Below are 17,388 nucleotides of genomic sequence, written 5' to 3' on the forward strand. Positions count from 1 at the left end.
TATTTAGAAGTGTAAACCTAATAATGATGAGACATACCTCTTTAAAAATCATTATGTTTATCAGCAAGATGAAGATAATAATCACCTCCCAGGGCTTTTGTGTGCACTTGAGGCAATAAGTTTGTAAGCTTTCTTTAAGCTCATTCCCAGTGGCATATGCATGACCCAACCCTTTAGATATTACCTTCAGCTATTTGGGGAAGTTCCCAAAGCCAGGTCTTCCCTATACTCACAAACAAGTCCAATAGGCTAAGGGGTAGGTAAGTCCATTCCTCTGTTGTGCCCCATTCTCACCATCTCCACAGGTTGTTGATGTTCAGGAATCCTTAAGGTGAGAAAGTCCCACTATGTCTCTGGAATTCCCAATGAATTGAATCTTCACTCTGTTTTATAAACTGGATAAATCCCCTCTCCCCGTTTAGCTTCATGGAAAGACCTTGCCTGTCTGGGTCTTTCTTAGGTGTAGTTCTTTCCCAAGAAACCTCCATAATTCATGAGACTATACAATGTGTGAGGGAACAGCTCACTTAAAATTTGAGACAGTGCCTCCTCACACCACCCCCGTGAAACCTATGAATGTGAAAAGTTATCCTATATTGAGTTGGTTGCCAGGAGATCATGTCAGTGAATTCAGTGGATACCCAAATGTGGAAACCTTTATGAGAAGACTGATTGGAGGACTCTTGGGTTTAAGTGTTCCAGTAGAACTTGGGAAAAAAAGTTGCCTTGCAGTGTGCTAAGTAGGTGAAATACATATTATGCATATTATTTCTTTTGTGGAAATAAACTTAGAATTCTAGAACAGAAGTTGGCAAACCACAGGCCATGAGCCAAATCTGGCCTACTGCTTATTTTTTTGGCCAATGAGCTAAGAATAAATTTTATGTTTTTTAATGGTTGAAAAAAATCAAGAATATTTTGTGACATGTAGAAATCATATGAAATTCAAATTTTGGTGTCCATAAAGTTTAATTGGAATACAGACATGTTTATTAATTTACATATTATCTATGGCTGGTTTTGGCCTACAGTGGCAGAATTGAATAGTTGTGAAAGAAATGGTATGGCCCACCTGTAAAGCCTACATGTTTATTATCTGGCCCTAACAGAAAAAGTTTGGTAACCCTGCTCTAGAATATAACATCACAATAGCACTTAGGAAACCAAAGGGAAAAGTGGCTAGGCAGGTGAAAATGACATGTAACACAGCAAACCACAGACATCATGAATCAGATGCCTAATCAATTTCAAAGCCCTCCTTCCTCCAGGTGCTTGAGACACAAGGTATTACATTCATGTGAGACAAGTTTATAGAGAGAAAGGCTAAAGTTGAAAAGACAGGAAAATTGATGAACTGAGAAGCTTATGCCCTACCAAACTTCTCACTCTTTTTCTTATTTTATTTTTTAGCCACGCCATGCGGGATCTTAATTCCTGACTGGGGATCAAACCTGCACCCCCTGCAGTGGAAGTGCAGAGTCTCAACCACTGGACTGCCAGGGAAGTCTCCCAGACTTACCGCTCTTGATTACCAATATTTGCACCAGCTTCTATGGAAAACAGAAGCATTCTGGCTTTCTTGGCCTAAGGATATTCAGCATTTCCTTCATGAAAAGAAATTGGAAGCTCATATGTGAGTGAATCCATGGTATACCTTGATAGGTTAGACATGCATATGCCCAGAAAAATGTACATCTCTTCGTATATAGGTAGATTCAAGGTGCCCTGTCAACCTCAGAGAATGATGAGTTTAGGATTCTAGTCTCTGGACAGAATGCTTTCTGCTAACCAGCTTCCCTTGGCTCTTAACAGAGTGTTTGGATCTGAAAGGGCATCTAAGGGAGTAGTATGTGAGTGGTCAGGCTCCATGTAAAATGCTTGGGCAAGAAACAACCAGCAGAAAGTGAGCAAAAGACAATAAAGGAGCAGGGCATGAAGTTCCTTTGAGGAGAACAGCTATATCTAAGGTCTGGCTGCATTTGCCTGTTGACATCATTTCTATGTGTTGAGCCTCCTTTTCTCCCTCACAGTGGCCATTCTCCACAAAAGGGATAGACCAATTCTTCCCATAAATGCCTTAAAAATCTAGCAAAGAGAAGGCAGTGAGATTAGAGAGTGTTCCCTTTGTTATCAAAGAAAAACGGTGTTCAAGAAAGTTTTGAGATGTAGATATGGACTGGGTCATTGGAGTTTTAGCACATCATACATATCTAGTAGATATCTGATGAATGAAAAACTGAGTAAGTATAGATTTAGTGATATTCAGAAAATGATAAGGATACATGTTTGAATCCTTATGTATTTCTAACAAAATTGAAATAATAATGCAGATAATATAACAGTTGAATACAAATAATTACTGAATTTTTTTCTTTAAAAATACAAATCTATTGAAGGAAATTCAGAAAATAAACTTAAGGGCCACCTTGTGACCAAAGAAAGCAATGCAGTTTCAATTTTCTAGCCAGAGGAAGAGTGCACAGACACTGGACTCTTCCAGGGAGTTGAGATACATAGGAAATGCACTTTGATTAGAAGTGAAATAAAGCCTTCAAAATTAACCATCACGTGAGACATCAAGCCACATTTATGCTTCAAATGAAAATAGAGTAACAGGGACTGGATTTACTTCCCTAACTAAAACAACTAAAATCAGGACAAAATATATAAAAGAACAATTTTCAGTTGCTGAACATCAGACAGTCGAGGGAAAAGTTCTCTGAGAGAGGGGAAACAACATGAGCCTTCGGATTGCCCCCAACTGTGTATTGTAGAATTTATAACATGTGGGAGTAAAATGTATGTCAATAGTAGCACAAAGGCCAGGAGATAGGGAATGGAAGTACACAATTTTAAAGTTCTTATTCTATACCTTAATATCACTTGAAGGTAGGTTCTGAAATGTTAAAAATGTATATTACCAACATATGAGATAAAATGGAATCTTAAGAATACTCAATCAAAAAAATGTTGGAGGGAAAAGAGAACAAAGAACAGATGAGACAAATGTAAACAAATAGCAAGATACCTGATTAAAACCCAAACATGTCAATACCAATAATCACATTAATGTAAATGGTCTAAAGACCTCAATTATAAAGCAGAGATTGTCAGATTGTATAGAAAAGCAAGACACAAATATATACTGCCTATAAGAACCTTAATTTAAATTTAAAGATACAAACTGATTACAAGTAAAAGAATAGAAAAAGATGAACAATCTTAACACTAGTCAGAGCAAAGCTTGAGTGGCTATATTGATATCAGTTACAATAAATTTCAGAGAAAAGAATAATACCAGGGAAATTATGGTCATAGAATGTCATTACATCATTTTAAGTGGTGAGTTTGTCAAGAGGACAAAACAATCATAAACATTCATATATCACAGTGCTTCAAAATACATGAAGCCAAAATTGATAGAACTACAAGGATAAACAGACAAATCCACAATTACAGTCACCTTCTCTAAAATATTGATAGAATAAGTAGACAGAAAATCAGCAAGTACAACACTATGAACCAATTCACCTAGTTGACAATTGTAGAACTTGCCACCAACAACAATAGAACATTTGTTTCACATGCACGTGGAATATTTACCAAGATTGTCCATATTCAGGACCATAAAATAAGCCTCAATAATGTTAACAGGATTCAAATCATAAAATGTATGCTATTTTGAGCACAATAGAGTTAAACGAGGAGCTAATGAGAGAAAGATCTCTGAAAAATCCCCAAATATTTAAATTAACATGAAATAATACAGATCTAAATAACTCAAAGAAGAAATCAAAAGGGAAATTATATTTTGAACTGAGTGAAAATGAAAACAACATATAATAATCTGTGGGATGTGGCAAAAGTAGCACTCAGGAAATTTTATAGTATAAACATTTATATTAGAATAGAAGAAAGGCCTATAGTTGTTAAGTAAATGGAAATTTCATTTAAAACACTTCCTCTGAAGAAAACTATAGGTCGAGATGGCTTTACTGGTAATTCTACTAAACATTTAAGGATGACATAACACCAATTATATGCCAAATCCTTAGAAAACTAAAGAGGACGGAATACTTCCCAACTCATCCTACGAGGGTAGAATTACCCAGATAACTAACCAGACAATTATATTACAAGGAAAGATAACTACAAACCAATCTCCTTCATGGACATATATGCAAAAATTCTTAACAAAACTTTAGTAAAATCTAATTCAATTATATATAAAAATTACAGTACACCATCATCAAGTAAGGTTTATCCCAAGGATTCAAGGCAAGGTTAATATTTGAAAATCATAATTCACCATATTGACATAAAAGAGAAAAAAACATATGATCATCTCAAGGGAGAATGAAAAAAACATTTGCTAAAATTTTAAAAATCTCTTATTAAAATACTCAGCAACCAGGTATAGAAGAGACCTTCCTCAACCTGATACAATACATCTATGAAAAACCTACATATTGACGTGTGCCTAAAGGCTAAATGTTTTCCCCCTAAGATAAGAAACAAGGCAAAAATGGACACTTTCACAAATTAGATTCAACACTGTATTAGAAGTTTTAGCCAGTACAATAAGATAAGAAAGAGAAATAAAAGTCATACAGATTACAAAGGAAAAAAATAGAAAAATCTTTATTCATAGAAAACATGATAGTCCATGTAGAAAATCCTATGTAATATACAAAAACTGCTAGAGCTAATAAGTGAGTTTAGAAAGGTTGCAGGATAAAAGATCAGTATACAAATTTAGCTGTATTTCTAGTTTTCTGAGACTGCTGTTAACAAATAACCATAAACTTGGTGACTTTAAAAAAACTGAGAAATTTATTCTCTCACAGTTCAGTACACCAGAAGTCCAAATCAAAGTGACAGTAATGCTAAGTTCTCTCTGAAGGCTCTAGGGAAAAATGCTTCCTTACCTTTTCCAGCTCTGGTGGCCCTAGGCATTCCTCAGCTTGTGGCCCATCCTAATTCAGTATGCTCTGATCTCAATTCTCAATTAACCATGTCTGCAAAGACCCTATTTTCAAATAAGGTCAAATTCTGAAGTGCTGGGTGAACACGAATTTTAAGGAAAAATATTCAGCTCTCTGCAAGTAATGAACAGCCAGAATAAAATTTAAAACATGTCATTTACAGTAACATCAGAAATATGAATTATTTAGGGATAAATTTGACAAAAGATGTGTAAGATTTGTACATTGAAAGCTATAAAACATTCATGACATAAATTAAATCACAGCAGTTTTTAATAGAAACTGACAATCTGATTCTGAAATTTACATTAAAAAATCCAAAGGACTGAGAATAGTCCAAACAATTTTGAGAAGAGAAACATTTTGGAAAACTTTCACTACCTTATTGCAAGAGTTATAATAATGGTGCCATAATCAAAACAGTGTGGTATCAGCATAAATATAGACAAATTGATCAATGGAACAGAACAGTCAAGAAATAGATTCACACATATATGCTTTTCACAAAGATTCCAAGGCAATTTGATGGTGGAATAGACACTCTTTTTGATAATTGGTGTTGGAACAACTAGTTCCAATTGAACCTTTATTAGTGATCGTGATCATGATCACCATCATCATCATCATAATTAGAATAACTTTATCTCACATCGTATAAAAAGTTGAGTGAAACTGTGTCAAAGACCTAAATGTAAGGTAAAACATAAAATTTCTAGGAAAAAAAATAGGAGAAACTCTTAGGGACTTTGAGTTTGTAAAAAATTTGAAATTAGAATTCAAAAAAACAAACTCTAACAGAAAACAAATCAATATATTGGACCTCATCAAAATGTATCCTTTCTCGTCAAAAGACATTTTGATTCTCAGAGATGGATAGAGACAGAGTGTTAGAAATCCTAAGACCTCTCTCTACAACAATAAATAAGGACACAGGCTAAGAGAGTACAAGTGTCTTGCCATACATCTGAGAAGCTGTAGGACCATAGCCAGACCTGAGCTGGATTCAACTTTATTAAACAGCAAAAATCTGACCTGCAGGCTTCCAGTTCTGGATAAGGTAGAGCCACACCATCCCTTCCACACCTTTCATCTTACAACTGAAAAACCAAAGACATATCACAACAAAAAGCATAGGAAAACACTGGAAGATAGAAAGATGAAGATGGACTGCCCAGAGATCTTGGGTTCCAAAGGAACTCAATAAAAGTTTATTAAACTTTGACCAATGGGTCAAAGAAGAAATCACAAGAGAACTTAGAAAATATCTGAGACAAATGAAAATGACACATCATACCAAAATTTATGGGAGGCAGTGAAAGCAGAGTTTAGAGGGAAACTTATAGCTACGAACACTTACATTAAAAAAGAAAAAAGATCTCACACGAAAAGCTGACTTTACATATCAAGGAAGTAGAAAAAGAACAGCAAATTAAACCTAAAGCTATTAAAAGGAATGAAATAATAAAGATTAGAGCAGAGACAAATAGAATAGATAATAGAAAAGCTATAGAGAAAAAAAATGAAACCAAGAGTTAGTTCTTCAAAAAGATCAACAAAATTGAAAAATCTTTAGCTAGGTTGAGTAGGGAAAAAAAGAATATCTATGTACCTAAAATTAACTTACAGAGGGGACATTACTACTAGTTTTACAGATATAAAAAAGATTAAAAGCGAGGACTATGAACAATTGTATGTCAACAAATTGGATAACCTGGATGAAACAGACAAATTCCTAGAAACACACAACCTACCAGGACTGAATACTGAAGAAATATAAAATGTGAGCAGAACAGTAATGAGTAAGGAGATTGAATCAATAATCAAAAAGTTCTCAACAAAGAAAAGCCCAAGACAGGATGGTGTCACTCGTAAATTATACCAAATATTTAAAGAAGAACTAACACCAGTCTTTTTCAAATGCTTCCAAAAAATTTGGAACACTTCATAACTCATTCTGTCAAGCCAGCTGCATCTTAATACTAAATCCAGACAAAGACACTACAAGAAATGAAAACTAGACTAATATCCCATATGAATATTAATTCCAAAGTACTAGCAAATGTAATTCAGCAGTGCATTATAAGGATTATACACCACGACCAAGTGGGCTTTATTCCTGGATGTAAGTATTGTTCAACATATTAAAATATAGTAATGTAATAAACCATATTAAGAGAAGGAAGGAAAAAATACATGATTATCTCAATTGTTGCAGGAAAAACATTTGACAAAATTCAACACTCTTTCATGATAAAAACACTCAGCAAACTAAGAATAGAAGGAAACTACCTCAACATAATAAATGCTTTCTATGAAAAGCCCACAACTAACACCACACTTAGTGGTGAAAAATTGAAAGCTTTTCCTTTGAGATCAGAAATGAGAGAAGGAGGTCACCTTCATCACTTCTACTCAATATAGTACTGGAAGGCATAGCCCAAGCAATTAGGTGAGAAAAAAATCCATACTGTATTGGAAAGGAAGAAGTAAATATCTCTGTTCACAGATGACATGATCCTATAGGTTGAAAACCCTAAAGAGTCCTCAATAAAACTGTTAGAACTAAGAAATGAATTCAGCAAAGTTGCAGATAAATCAATGCATAAAAATTGGTTGTGTTTCTATACAACAACTGGGAACAATCTGAAAAGGAAATTAAGGGAATAATTTTTTTACGATAGCATCAAAAAGAATAAAATATTTCAGTATAAATTTAAGCAAGGGTGAAAAGCACTTTTACACTGAAAAATGCAAAACACAAATAAACGGGAAGACATCTTATGTTTGTGGAATTGAAGACAGTATTGTTAAGATGTCAATACTAGTCAAAACAATTTACAGGATTCAGTGCAACCCCTATCAAAATCCCAACGATGTTTTACTCAGGTACAGGAAAATCTATTTTAAAATTCATATGAGGACTTCCCTGGTGGCGCGGTGGTTAAGAGTCTGCCCGCCGATGCAGGGAACACGGGTTCGATCCCTGGTCCAGGAAGATCCCACATGCCGCAGAGCAGCTAAGCCCATGCGCCAAACTACTGAGCCTGTGCTCTTGAGCCTGCGAGCCACAATTACTGAGCCCACGTGCCACAACTACTGAAGCCCGCACGCCTAGAGCCCGTGCTCCACAACAAGAGAAGCCACCGCAATGAGAAGCCAGAGCACCACAACAAAGAGTAGCCCCTGCTCTCTGCAACTAGAGAAAGCCCGAGTGCAGCAACAAAGACCCAACGCAGCCAAAAATAAATTTGAAAAAATTCATATGGAATCTCAAGGGACCCTAAATAGCCAAAACAACCTTGAAATTAAAGAACAAATTTGGAGGACTCACACTTCCTGATTACAAAACTTACCATAAAGCTACAGTAATCAAACGGGGTAGTTCTGGCATAAAGACACATATAGACCAATGGAATAGAATAGAGTGCCCCAAAATAACTCTCACATATAAGTCAAGTGAATTTTGACAAGAATGCCAAGATCATTCAATGGGGAAAGACTTCACGCCAGTCACTAAGACTAGAGTCCCAGCAATGCCTATATGCTATCTTTCCTAAGGCACTGACAAATTGGACACAATAAATTTATTGCTTTTCTCCCTTTGATTTTAGTGATTTTATTACATGTCCTGAGTTCATAATTTACTTAGCCAATGACCCTGGTTTATGTTTTACTCTCTGCCAAAAGGTGTACATCTCTATATTCTTATGCCTAAAGGGAAATCTTATAGAGGTTACTACAGTACTATTAATGCCATTATAAAAATTAATGGAGATTATTGCTTTCCTCAGGGGGCAACTACCTCCTAGACCACTCCTCAACCACCTGGGAAGAGGACCTCCCACTCTCTAGCACTTAATCCTACTCCCCCACTCCAACTTCCCACCACTACCTCCTGTCTTACGTCTCTGACCATGAACACAACTACCCCTTCTCCTTGGCTATAAATACCACTAACTTTTTCTATATGTTTTACTAAACTATCAGTTCGTACACTCCAACAACATAACTACTGGACTTGTTACCAAGATCTTTTTGTCATAAAATATATAATTCATATTTATAACACTTTTCAAGTCTACCAAAAATATTGTTAGAGACCCTGAAAACTTCAGATCTGTTTTCTTGGCTATCACCATATAAATAGGGAATTTGGTTATGGCTGGCCTACAAAGACTCCTCATTCTTCTATTTGTTTTCCTTCTCTTTTTTTTTTGTTTTGTTTTGTTTTTTGCGGTACGCAGGCCCCTCACCGATGTGGCCTCTCCCGTTGCGGAGCACAGGCTCTGGATGCGCAGGCCCAGCGGCCATGGCCCACGGGCCCAGCCGCTCCGCGGCATGTGGGATCCTCCTGGACCGGGGCACGAACCCGTGTCCCCCGCATCGGCAGGCGGACTCCCAACCACTGCACCACCAGGGAAGCCCCTGTTTTCCTTCTCTTAATTCTCACAATAAAATGTTTTCTATGCTGTTTAGGGCAACTTATTCCCTACTCTCTGTAAATATCCCCTACTATTTGGGCCACTCAAATATCCCAAATAATTGAACTTAAAACAGATGTCAAGACATCAAGGGGGTAAATTGTAGTATATTTTTTTGTAAAAATGCCTTTTATTCATTTGCGTGACAGTGTGTTGTGCACTGCCATCAAAAGAATCTTTAAATCTTATAAAGCCATAAAGAAAAATGAACTCACACCATATTAAAAAAATTAACTCAAAATGGACCTAAGACCTAAATATATGAGCCAAAACTTTAAAACTCTTAGAAGAAAACAAAGTGATAAATCTTCATGTCCTTGGATTTGGCAATGGATTCTTAGATATGACATTAAAAGCATGAACAACAAAAGAAAAACAGATACATTGCACTTCATAAAAATTTTAAAGTTTTGCGAATCACAAGACAGTATCAAGAAAGTGAAGACAATCCACATCATGGGAGAAAATATTTGGAAATCATATATTTGATAAGTATCCAGAATATATGAAGAATTCCTACAATTCAACAACAAAAAGCCCAATTAAAAATGGGCAAAGGAGTTGAATATATATTGCTCTAAAGAAGATATATAAATATCCAATAAACACATGATAAGACGCTCAATATCATTAGTCATTAGGAAAATGAAAATCAAAGACACTTCTCACCGACTAGGATTATAAAAATTAAAAATGGAAATTAACAATTGCTTTGGAGCATGTGGAGAAATTGGAACCCTCCTCATACATTGCTGGTAGGAATGCAAAATGTTGCAGCCACTGTGGAAAACAGTTTGGCAGTTCCCCAAATAGTTAGATATAGAATTACCATATGACCCAGCAATTCCATTCCTAGGCATATACCCAGGAGAAATAAAAACATACATCCACATAAAAACTTATACACAAATGTTTAAGGCAACACCATTCACAATAGCCAAAAGGTGGAAACAACCCAGATATCCATCAATGTTTGTATGGATAAACAAAATATGATATAGACATACAATGAAATATTATTCAGCCATAAAAAGGAATGAAATACTGTACATGCTACAATGTGAATGAACCTTGAAAACATTATGCTAAGTGAAAGAAGCCAGGCACAAATGGTCAAATATTGAATGATTCCATTTATATGAAATATCTAAAGTAGATAATTCCATAGAGGCAGAAGGTAGATTAGTTGTTGCTAGGTACTAGGGGAAGAGAATTGGGAGTGACTGCTTAATGGGTATGGAGTTGATGAAAATGTTTTGGAACTAGATAGAGGTGATAGATTCACAACATCATGAATGTACTATATGCCACTGAGTTGTACACTTTAAAATGGCTAATTGTTCTGTTAATTTCTCCTAAGAAATAGACATAGTCCTATTTGAGAAAAAGATGTATATGAAAATATATTTTCTAGGCCAGTTGACCTTCTCCCTTTTTTTTATATTACCCCTTTGAGCATCTAATGAGAGTAACGGATCCTATCCTAGGCAAATGTACACACCCAGTAAAAATGTGTATACCCTACCACCCCACACACGCGCACATTATTTTGAACATAACTCCAGGGGTTTCTTTAGTTAAGAATGCCTGAACCCAAGGAGTAAGTGCTTTCCCTCTAACATAGCTCAGCTGCTATTTGTCTCTTCTCCTTCCTGTCTCATTCCCAAGTAGCTCCTTCTTCTTCTGTCTTTTCTCTACCTCATAGCTTCTGCTTCTTCATGATGTCAACCTGATCATGTATCAGGGTTTCTGAGGCTCCTAGGGTACAGCTCTTCTTTTCATAAGTCTACATACTCTACTACCTTCTAAGCACATGCTACCTTGCACATTATTTCAGGTGGTCCACAGACTTCCTCAGCTGAAAACACCTGGTCTAGGTCAATCAGTAATGGTCAGTCTGTCAGAGTTCCTTAGACACTGGTCTAAATCTGGCTGAGAGAGCACCAGGGTGGGTGTGGACTTGCAGGCAGCAACTCTTCAGCGTGGCTAGGCTCCTCCTAGGTGCCCTGGAGGTAAAGATAATAGAGTTGAAAGACCCAGCAGGCTGCATCTCCTTAGTTAGGTGGTAAGCAGTAGACAGGGTCAAGGAAGTTTCCACCTGGGCACTGGGAATAAGGGTAGACAGCAAGCAGGTCTGGAGGCTCTCCCCCCAGCAATCACTTCTACAGGCTTTATGGAAACCCTCTGCTGCAGGGGTCTAGAAGGGATCTGTTTTGGTTTCCAGTTGTCAGAACAGCATTCCCAACTCTGCTGGAGTTGCATAATCTCTGTGGGAATTTGGGGGAGGGAGGGAAGGAGCCAAAAGCATTTATTGAAGTCACCACCTTGGTCACCTCTCCATGTATATTTTTGGGTAAGCAACAGTCAGGTGCCTGAATGCAAAGGATGAGAGGCTCTGAAAGGTGAGAAGGGGTCGGGACAGCATATTCCTCCTCTCTTGATAGGGCAGGGAAGATCAGAGCATGTCGGCACCCCTCAGATCCTCAGCTGCCTTGCAGCACAGCTAAACCTCTGAATGAAAATAGCCATGGGCCAAATTTTCAAGACTGATATTGTGTTAGCCATCATGTTCCAGCAAGTGCACTTAACACTCAGCTATTGTTTGGGAACATTAAATACACGTATTTTCGGTAGAACATGACAGAACCAGCTATTTATGAAAACTTAAAGAATTCTTTTGTAAGTAGACAATCAAATCTATTTTCTAGTAAAAATTAATACTAGGAACTTACGTTGCTCTCACAATTTGGGGATGTTGGGTTTTTCCTCTACCTTAAACATGTTCTTTTTCCCAAATGAAAATAGCTTTATTTAACTTTTTGCTTATAAAAGTAACACACGGTGAGGGAAATAAGTTAAATAAAACTGAAAAAAAATTATTTAGAAGAAAATAAAATCCCTATTTCAACTACCTGCTTCCCTACCTACCAATGCACCCTGTACCTCTTATGTGAAGGTCTGGAAGACAGGAGTGAGCACCAGTGTCAGAGTGGAGAAGTAGATGGAGGGGGTGGGTGCTTTGAGATCAAACGAGAGAAAGAAAGAAATTCCACAGAGATGGATCAGTGGGGCCAGTAGCCCTGGGAGAAGACGCAGCCCCTGATAAGACAGAAGAACAAATACATACCACAGGAAGAAGGGGCCCCATTTGACCTCTGGGATTAGCCACGACCAAAATGAGTGACAGGGCCTCAAGAGGTCAGGGGAGGATACTGAAGAAGGGTGAGGTGGGAGGGGGCCAGTGAAGGGAAGAAGGGGGCTGACTCCTGAGGCACTTCCTGCAGGAAGGAGAACTAGGGACCCGAGCCCACTGGTGATGTTTCCTTCATGTGATTGGGAGCCAACGCGTGCAGAAGTCCCTCTCTTTCAGGTATCAGCTCCCTATTTCCGTGGAGGAAGATAGATTTCAGACTGAGGGACCAAGGGGACAACTGCCCTATAGCCCCGCAAGGTCGCAGGTCGGTACTAGCCAGAGTGGGGAAGGGGACACCTGAGGTAGGGGTAGTAACAGATAGAGGCTACACAGGATCCGGTCTGCTTTCCAGATGCCACCCTCCCTTATTTATTTTGGCGCAGAAAATTGTGTGAGTGTTGGGTGAGAGGTCTGGGTACCATCTCTTATTTCCCTGGATAAGTACTGGCTTATGGCAGCAAGAAATGTGAGAAGGAGGCATCTCCCTGAGATGGTCACAAATTCACTGCCTCCTGCGAACACCTGGGGTGGGGGTGGCAGAGGGCAAAGACCAGAGCAGGTCCAGGACTAGATTCTCTCTACCCCTTCCCTGATGCCCATCCATTTGGTGCAAGAGATGGAGGGCTTGGTGGGAGGAGATGGAGAGGAGCCAGAGGATAAGAATGGGTACCAGTTGGGATCTCTTAGGAGGCAGGTTATCAGGGGACATCTGACAGAGGGAAAAGGCTAGCGGAGGGAGATGGAGGGGAAATGGCCTGATCCTTCCAGGGTGGAGGGAGGAGGGCAACGCCTGTGAACCCAGGATGGGGAGGGCAGACCCCCTTGCAAAGGGGCCAGGCCTGCTCTTCTCCACCTTCGTCCTTTTTGCAGGTGGGGGATGTGGGGGGAGGGGGATGAGGGGGAGGGGAGCGGGAGAGATGCTACAGAGGAGGTGGACTGAAGTTCAGTCTGGAGACCAGCTCCCTATAGGGCAGGATTGACTCCTGAACTAGGGAGAGTTGAGAGGAGGTAACATGGACCAAAATTTTTAATGAGTTTGGAAATAATTTGTCTCTTGCATTGCAGGAAAATGTGGTCTTTCTGTGTATGTGGAAAGGGAAGGGGTGGCAGGAATGCTCTGGACATTTCTGCTGTGCTCCCTGACTCTACCATTACCGTTTTCAGAATGAGTGATGGGCTCGTTCTATCTGGGTGCCCTGGGGTGAGGGTTTGGAAGGTAGAGACCTGAGCAAAACTGGATATGCCTTCTGAACATCACTGTCCTGAACATCACAAGGAAAAGTGAGATAGAAATTTGGAAGGAAGATTGGGAAACATAGAAACACTTTGGAAATAATCTCTCTCTGACATTTCTCAGTGGTTAAAAAAAAAGGAGGCTGTTAGGGAGGAGCTGTAGAGGGGGATCAGAGAAGCAAGGGAAAGGGCAAGGGTATGGCAGGAGCTGGGAAAGTACTGACAGCTAGAGTCGGAAAAGAATCAGTGTCCTCATTGCCACTCATTCACTTCTCAATCCCTCATTCACCATCTGTCTCCTGTCTCTCTACAGGTCTTCGGGTCTGTGGTTGTAGGCACCAACCCAGACAAGGAAAGGAAAGACCTGCAGTATCAGTGCAGGTCAACGGAAGAGGGCAACTGCCCCAGGACCCCTGGGAGTAGGAGTGACTAAAGCCTGAGCAGTAGTTGGGGAGTTTACTACCTGCCACCCCTCCTCCAAGCCTCCCTATTCCAGTCTCAGAATACATGGCCTCTGTCAGGACCCTAAGGTAACCTGGTGCTTTATGGCTGGTGAAGACAGTGGGGAGAACAAGGAAGTGAGAATTGGCAGGTGTGGCATCTGTGAAGTCCTTGAAGATGACAGAGTATCTCTAATATCTGAGAACTGGCCATTGTCTGGTTATATCTGCAGTTCTACAAGTCTTACAACTGTAGACAAGGGGAAAAAGAAACTGGCCAGGTTTCTTGTGGGTCAGTCTAAGTTGGGACCACCCAGTTAAAATTGTTACCGGCATAGCCAAGGCCAGAGAAAAGTTTAGGGACAAATCTGCTCTTATACACTTGTCAGCACAGCCCACTTAAATGTAGGGAAAAGCACCTGTGGAAGTGTCTGCAAGGTGGGCTCATGTTAGCATGTGTGCCAACCTTGTATACACTGGGAAAGAAAGGAGAAAATGTATGGGCGGGAGTGCACCCCGCCCATAGGGGTAGGCCATGAAGATCTTAAATCACAGAGGCAAATACTTACCAGAACCTGTATTTCACCACCTAAGTCCTCAGTCTCCTTTGTCTCCGTTTTGTCTCCTAGGACAGGCAAAGGAGGGCAAATCTCAACATGGAGAAGGTCTACAGAGAAAATGAAGGAAAGCCAGAAAATGAAGGAAACCCAGACAATGAGGGAAAGTCAAAAGATGCAGTAGATACAGAAGATGAAGGAAAGTCAGATGAGGAAGAAAAGCCAGAAGTGGAGGGGAAGACAGAACACGAGGGAGAGCTCCAGAATGAGGGACGGCCAGAAGACCAGGGACAACCAGAAGATGAGAGGAAGAGAGAAAAGCAGGACAAGTCCGAAGCTGAGGGAAAACCACACAGTGAGGGCAAGCTGGAATCCCAGGCAAAGCCAGAGTCAGCCGCGAGCTGCCAAAAAGCACACCGATGAAGACTACGTGCCCCGGAAAGCAAAAAGAAAAACGGACAGGGGAACGGACGATTCCCCCAAGGACTATCAGAACAACTTACAGGAAAGGCATCTGGGCAGTGAGGAGATGATGACAGAATGTGCAGCTATGTCAAGGGCTCAGGAAGAGCTAAGGAAAAGACAGAAAATGGGTGACTTTCATTGGATGCAAAGAGATGTACAGGATCCATTCACCCCAAGGGGCCAACGGGGTGTCAGGGGAATGAGGGGCAGAGGTAGGGGCCAGAGGCGCTTACATGATATCCCATATCTTTAATGCCTTTGGCCTTCAATTCTGACTCCTCTGATGAGAATATCGCTGACCCTGCTTTCCCTGGCAGGCATTTGCCAGGCTATGTGCTTTAACCTTAAGCTGATTCTTTGCTTTAGGTGTCACTCTCGTTACCAGCAGCCTTTTGATCCAACTACAGTGCTCTCTGTGTTTCAGTAGGGGATTTTCACCCACGTGCATGGAGGAGATGTTCATGGTACACTGTAAAATAACAATAAAGAAAAACACCAGTTTTCAGAACCACATATACAGCATCCACCCGTTTTTGAAAAAATAAAACAAAAAAGTTATACAATACATCCATGTACAGGGAAAACTGAAACTGAGTAGACCAAAAGCAAAATAATGGTTTTCTCTGGGTGCTGGTGGTAGAGATTATCCTTTCACCTGTACTTTTCCCCCTAAAATACACAGATTACTTTTGTCATAAAATAAATAATAAAGTATTTGAAACATAGGAAAATACCAAGCAATCAAAATAACTGCTCAGTGAGTTTATGAAGGTAGTGGAGACACTTAAAATTCCTGTTGTCAGGATGTGAAATGATGCGTAAAACACATTATCTCTGGGACTCACAGCTGGAGGAATCAACCTGGCAGTTATTACAGAACCACTGACGTAGGGAACAGTCTTCTCATCAGTGAATTGGGGATAAAGCTTGCCTTCCAGGGCTGTGGAGAAGATCAGATGAGATGCTGAGTGTGTGAACTGTGTTAGGATGGTTCCTACCCTTTCCCCTGCACTAGCAGGACCAGAACCCCATCAAATGTTTGGGAGAGGGCTGAGGGAGCTCTCACGTGTGTCCATAAATAAATCCAGACAGCTGAAAGGTGGGTGTCACTCTCCCCCAGGTAATGCTGTATCTGAAGGACACTCTCCCTCTTCTCATGTGTCCTGTACTCTCCTTAGGGCCCCACTGCTGCTGGTGAGCTGAAGTCCTCAAGGTAACAAAGCCCCTTTGATTTCCCTGGAGTCTCTAGTGAGTTACACCCCACTATGTTCCCTACTGAACTATGGAGAAGGTCCCCCTTCTCACGTTATAGTTTTATTAACTATAAAACTATAGTTGACATGAAATGTGGGAAACGCTTTGTAAAATCTTAATTAATGCATTTTCAGGCATTATAATTAGCCCACTAGACTTGCCCTATTCAAAGCAAAGAATTTATCTTATTCATTTTGGTACCTACAACACATGACAGAAGCTTAAAAATCAATACATTAATTATTGAGTCAGAAGGCCTCAATTCTTGGCCCAGTTCTGTCCCTGATTGAATACATAATCTTGAGCACATTATTTCATTCTTTAGCAATTGAAACTTGCCACTCCAAAAGGAACACAGCAAGAGAGGGATTATACCACAATCCATTGTTAAATAATTTTAACATTGGATATAGTAGTGTTTCTCAAAGTTTGCTAGCTACTAGCAGACCATCTGCATCGAAAACACCTACCTTGTTGAAAATGCAGAATCCTGGCTCCCGCCTCAGATCCAATGTATCAGAATCTCTTTTGACTTTTCCTCAAAATGTCTCTGTGTATATAAGTCCATGCCAATCCCTCACTTCGTCCCAGCTTACCCTTCCCCCTCCCTGTGTCCTCAAGTCCATTCTCTTCGTCTCTTTATTCCTGTCCTGCCCCTAGGTTCTTCAGAACCTTTTTTTTTTTTTAGATTCCATATATATGTGTTAGCATACGGTATTTTAGATAGCTAGTGGGAAGCAGCCGCATAGCACAGGGAGATCAGCTTGGTGCTTTGTGACC

At 39.7% G+C, this 17,388-nt stretch overlaps 1 protein-coding gene and 1 pseudogene across 1 annotated transcript in view; both read left to right on the top strand.

Moving 5' to 3' along the window:
* LOC132512911 (nuclear RNA export factor 3-like) overlaps nucleotides 1-17,388 on the top strand; it is a 482,492-nt gene that overhangs the window by 380,874 nt on the left and 84,230 nt on the right. The window lies entirely within an intron of this gene.
* On the top strand, nucleotides 1,420-15,557 carry LOC132513509 (transcription elongation factor A protein-like 5; annotated as a pseudogene).

Source organism: Lagenorhynchus albirostris, chromosome X, assembly GCF_949774975.1.
Source record: "Lagenorhynchus albirostris chromosome X, mLagAlb1.1, whole genome shotgun sequence".
Taxonomy (NCBI): domain Eukaryota; kingdom Metazoa; phylum Chordata; class Mammalia; order Artiodactyla; family Delphinidae; genus Lagenorhynchus; species Lagenorhynchus albirostris.